Source organism: Hyla sarda, chromosome 4 (assembly GCF_029499605.1).
Source record: "Hyla sarda isolate aHylSar1 chromosome 4, aHylSar1.hap1, whole genome shotgun sequence".
NCBI lineage: Eukaryota > Metazoa > Chordata > Amphibia > Anura > Hylidae > Hyla > Hyla sarda.
The window spans coordinates 28957244-28963243 of NC_079192.1; positions in this window are offsets into that span (position 1 = coordinate 28957244).

Sequence of the window (6000 nt, forward strand, 5' to 3'; positions counted from 1 at the left end):
CACTATCTCAGCTGGGAGTATCACATATGATAGGTTGGACTATAGCTGCTCAGTAGACAGTTTCATACATGGCAGGATCAAATAGGCCACCACAGCAGTGTCACACAGGTAGGCTTAGATACAGTGGTGCGGAAGACAGTATTACACAATAGGCTTTGGTACACTGGCTCGGCAGACATGATGAGGGCAAATTTTGTTACCCTAGGGGCAGATGGCATTAAACTCTTGTATTCGTGACGCCAGGGCGTGGTTTAGCCTAAAACCACCCGAAGGTATACCGCTGGATCCTGGGCTAATCACGGGGGCAATAAAGACTTTGACGCCAAGTTATGGACAACAGTAACTTTACTGATGGTAGACAGCTGGTAAAGTCTATACAGTTCAGCCAGGGACGCAGCGACGCAGAGACCTTAACCCCTTAAGGACCACAGGTTTTTCTGTATTTGCACTTTAGTTTTTTCCTCCTCACCTTTTAAAAATCATAACCCTTTAAATTTTGCACCTAAAAATCCATATTATGGCTTATTTTTTACGCCACCAATTCTACTTTGCAGTTACATCAGTCATTAACAGGAAAAAAATAATTGTGCGACAAAATTGAAGAAAAAAATGCCATTCTGTAACTTTTGGGGGCTTCCGTTTCTACTCAGTACATTTTTTAGTAAAAATGACACCTTATGTTTATTCTCTAGGTCCATACGATTAAAATGATCCCCTACTTATATAGGTTTGATTTTGTCGTACTTCTGGAAAAAATCATAACTACATGCAGGAAAATTAATACGTTTAAAATGTTATTGCATGCACTGATTGCCAGCACTGTTCACTGCAAAGCCATAGCTTTTCATTGATCAGTGTTATCGGCGGTCAATTGCTCAAGCCTGGATCTCAGGCTTGGAGCAATCAATCGCCGATCGGACTTGCCGGAGGAAGGTAAGTGACCCTCCGCTTGCGTCCTAGCTGATCGGGACACCGCACTATTCACTGCGTTGGTCCCGATCAGCCCGACTGAGCAGCTGGGAAGCTTTTACTTTCATTTTAGATGCGGTGTTCAACTTTGAACGCCGCGTCTAAGGGGTTAATAGCGCGCGGCACTACTAATGTCCGTGGTTGTTAAGGGGTTAAAGGGTCACTTTTTTTTTTTTTCTTTAAATCAACTGGTGCCAGAAAGTTAAACAGATTTGTAAATAACTTCTATTAAAAAATCTTAATCCATCCAGTACTTATTAGCTGCTGATTACTACAGAGGAAATTCTTTTCTTTTTGGAACACAGAGCTTTCTGCTGACATCACGAGCACAGTGCTCTCTGCTGACATCTCTGTCCATTTTAGGAACTGTCTAGAGCAGCATATGTTTGCTATGGGGATTTTCTCCTACTCTGGACAGTTCTTAAAATGGACAGAGATGTCAGCGGAGAGCACTGTGGTCATGATGTCAGCAGAGAGCTCTATGTTCCAAAAAGAAAAGAATTTCCTCTGCAGTATTCAGCAGCTAATAAGTACTGGAAGGATTAAGATTTTTTAATAGAAGTAATTTACAAATCTGTTTAACTTTCTGGCACCAGTTGATAAAAAAAAGTAAGACTGGACAATTGAATGCAGACCACACAGATGACAGGGACTGACTTGACTTGACTCATAAAGCTGTGACTTCATCTTACATGACTTGATGGCGGCTGCAGGACTGGACTTTGAGGCCTCCAACACTCTGGACACACACACTAGGCGACTGCACTGGACCTCAGCAAAGACTTGTAAGGAAAGAGAGAAGCTCCACCCAGGGCTTATATGGGGGAGACTAGCAGGGAGCCCATAGGTCACTCTTGGGTTCACCTGGTCACTGATACCTCCTGGGAAACAATCACATTACATAACTCTTAAATGGGCACTCTCATTAAAACAAATTTTTGCTATTGCACTCCTTATGGTAAATAAAAAATATTTCTAATATACTTTGGTTAAAAAAAAATGAAGTTTTCTATGTTTTATTTGTGCTTAAAAAAGCTCCAGAGCACATTTCCCCCCATCTCATACACAGACTTAGGACCAAGTTCCAAACATAGAGACTGCAGCCTGGAGAGCTGATGGGGGGGGGGGGGTCCAACCAAGAACATATGGCAGTTAAGTGTGAGAGGAGCTATGATTGGATGAGGCTGGACACACCCCCCTCAGCACTCCAGGTTGCACTTCCTCTGTTTGGCCCTCGGTCCTAAGTCTGTGTATGAGATGGGGGAAAATGTGCTCTTGAGCTTTTTTAATCACAAATAAAACATAGAAAACTTCATTTTTTTTAAACAGAGTACATTAGAAATATTTTTTTATTTACCATAAGGGGTGCAATAGCAAAAATTTATTTTAATGAGAGTTACCCTTTAAAGATACAACACATTTTATAATACAATACACTGCAGAACATATGTACAGGGGGGGGGGGGGGGGGAAACAGGTGCAAAGGGCCCCGGGGACACTGAAGGAGGCTGCCTGACAGGACAGCAAGGGTAACAACATCTCCCGTACTGGGCCACCACAATAGGCTTAGATACACAGGCTTAGCAGACACTATGCCGCATGATAGACTTAGATACAGTGTCTTTGGTTCCTCTCACCCAGGTCATCCTGTAGTGGCAGTGAATGGGACTCTGGAGCCCCCCCATGGCTCCATACATCCCAATGCGATGGGCGGAGCGGCCTGTTCCTGAGATAATTTAATCTTTTACCTCCATTAAGTTCTTAGCAGCCTCCAGGCTGGGCCGCACACACAATAGACTTTGTATAGCGTCATCTGCCCGGCTTAGTTGTCATCGGCCTCATTGTCTCCCAGGGACAATACAGATCTACTGTGTTTCATGTGAATGGGGGTAAATACCGTGGCTTTACACCCCCACCCCCTATGTACGCAGCCTGTGGCAATACCCAGAGAACCGGGACTTCATGTGTTTTATTCGCTACCTCTGACATAACACTACTTACTACCCCTGTATTACAGGGATATAATGTGGATATTATGTGAGGCTGCTGAACGTCACGTTTCATTCCTAGCTGTAGGCCGCCGTTCTCCACGGGTCTTCGCACTGATAACCTTTGACATAACAGATGGCGAAATCACTGTAAAGCCATTATATAAGCCATGTCTGGGGGGTATGGGGGGGTACAAGAAGTGTCATCTGTGTACATGAAGCTGCGGTATAGTCCCAACAAACCATCACATACCCTTAAATTGGATTTTTGAGGGTTGTATAAAGCTAGTAGGCCCGAAAAGAAGCCTAGCCTGTCCTCCTGCTGTACTGTTTCCCAAACCAGGGTGCCTCCAGCTGTTGCAAAACTACAACTTCCACCATGACCGGACAGCCTTCGGCTGTCCGTGCATGCTGGAAGTCGTAGTTTTGGGAAACACCCAAGAATGTTGAACGGACACCTCAGAGCCCTGGGTCCTCGTCCCAAAAAACCCATTGCATACCCTTAAATTCCCTTCAGAAGATCCGCCCAATGGAGACAGTTCTACGAATTGGTTTGTCACCAATAGCAACCAATAGTATTCCAGTTAACCCATCTCAACACTGGTTAGAAAATAAAAGGAAGCGACCTGATTAGTCGCTAGGGGTAGCTTTTACGACGAACAAAGTAAAATGGCGGTCGAAATGGGAACCGCACACTACCACGTATCACTTTTATGAGGAACAACACAAATGTCGCTATCAAGCGATGCCTCTCTGGCGCATGAAAATATCCAGATTATAAAATATCAGGAGAATCGTATTGAAATGTTCATGGCGTAGGTTAGGCATCCATCTTTACGATGGTTTTGTACATTGCATACTTTGGCGCCGAACTTCCGCAACAAAGTCCAGTGTAATGCTAGCGGATGGAGGTTTTAACAAATCCCATTCACTCATAGCAGGAAAAAAAAACACGGAAATGGACTTCATATGCTGCCTGTTACCATGCGTAAGCGCCGCCGATTTTCGCCACGGATTTCATTCTTTTCAATGCGATGGATTGAAATTTGCCGCAAAAGCCGACACCAAAATTAACATCGAAATTCAGATTTTAAGCCTCCTTCCAGCACTGAATTTTGACGCAATATGTAATTGTTGCCTTATAAAGGGCTAGGACGACTATGGTCGCAAAATGCGTCTTGTGGCTCCATATCGCCATGTCGCGCTTCATAAATTGTGCGGCATCACTTACGTATAAACTAATGTACGTGACTAGGATGGATTTCTGTTCGCTAACCTGACAACTTTCGAGTTGCGACTCTCTTGCATTAACTGTAAAGGAGCACAATCCTGTCGTGTGACATGGCGATTGTGGGCCGCGTGACCTGCGTTGTGGCCAAAACCGCCATGTAAACCCCTAGCCACACTCTATGGCTACATGGCGACTTTGGACATGACTTTCGCCGCATCTCTGCATTACAGCTAAAAGAAAGTCAATGTAGTCATCCGAAGATGCTAGGACAGTCAACAGAAATCCGTCCTTGAATTGATTTTTCCCGTTGGGAGCACCGCAAGATGACCGTTCGCTTTTTTTTTATTACAGTGCACACAACTGCGTCGCGGCTGAAGTCGCCTTAGCCTAAAGCAACACTGATAAGTATATAAACCAAGGTGGGAAAATTGTGCAACTTGATTATAATTAACTTACCGTATTTTTCGCCGTATAAGACGCACTTTTTCTTCCCCAAAACCGGGGGGGAAAAGTTGGTGCGTCTTATACGGCGAACACACCCCTATCGGGTCGGTCCCTGTGGCCATCAACGGCCGGGACCCGCGTCTAATACAGGAAAAAGGGTTGATGCCCTGTATTAACCCTTCAGACGCGGCGATCAAAGCTGACCGCCGCCTCTGAAGCGAAAGTGACAGTAATCCGGCTGCTCAGTCGGGCTGTTCGGGACCGCCGCGGTGAAATCGCGGCGTCCCGAACAGCTTAGAGGACACCGGGAGGGACCTTACCTGCCTCCTCGGTGTCTGCTCTGTGCCGGGATCCCCTGCATGGCCGGCGCTCTCCTTCGACGTCATCACGTCGTCGCGCACGCCGTCCCGTCATCCAATAGGAGCGGCGTGCATAGCGGCGTGATGACGGCGATGGAGAGCGTGGATCCCGGGGAAGAAGACGTCCGGAGCGTCGGGGACACCACATGGACGCGGCAACAGTGATGGAGCGACATCCAGGGCAGCGGTGACGGGTCCGGAGCGGCGGGGACACGTGAGTATTACCTCCTATACCAGTGGTCTTCAACCTGCGGACCTCCAGATGCTGCAAAACTACAACTCCCAGCATGCCCGGACAGCCAACGGCTGTCCGGGCATGCTGGGAGTTGTAGTTTTGCAACATCTGGAGGTCCGCAGGTTGAAGACCACCGTTGGGTGCAGAATCTTGGTTTTCTAGATTTTGCACCTTTAAAATTGGGTGCGTCTTATATGCCGGTTCGTCCTATAGGGCGAAATATACGGTAATTTTTTATGCATTTTTTAAACACGAAAAAAAAAAATAATAATAAATAATGTACACAAAAATTATACATAAAATAAAAAAAACATGAAATAAAAACACAAAAATTATACATTTGTGATTTTCCCTGACAGGCAGCCATGTTGCAAGTTTCCTTTGTTGCAGGAAGTGCCCACTACCCCGTGAGACGTCCCCCCCCCCCATCTTTATGGCGTGCTCACAGCTGACAGCGTTTGCTCTTTCTCAGTGTGTGTGTGTGTGTGTCTGTCTGCGCTTTTTGTGTATCCGGGTCCCCATGTGTTTGTGTATTGTGTGTCATGTCTCCTCTCAGATAAAGTGATTCATTAGGCCTCACAAAGGGAAGGTGCTCACAATGAGTTTGGATGTGAATTCTCCATTGACCCTTGGGGGCTTCTCATGTAAATGAAGGCCGCAGCTCCTTTTATTTTCTTAATGGAGCCCACCCATATCCTGTGTAGTGGCCACTCAAATTGTTTAAAAGTGCCGCCATGTTGGATCTCCCTCCATAGAAATCCCCCTGAATTCCCT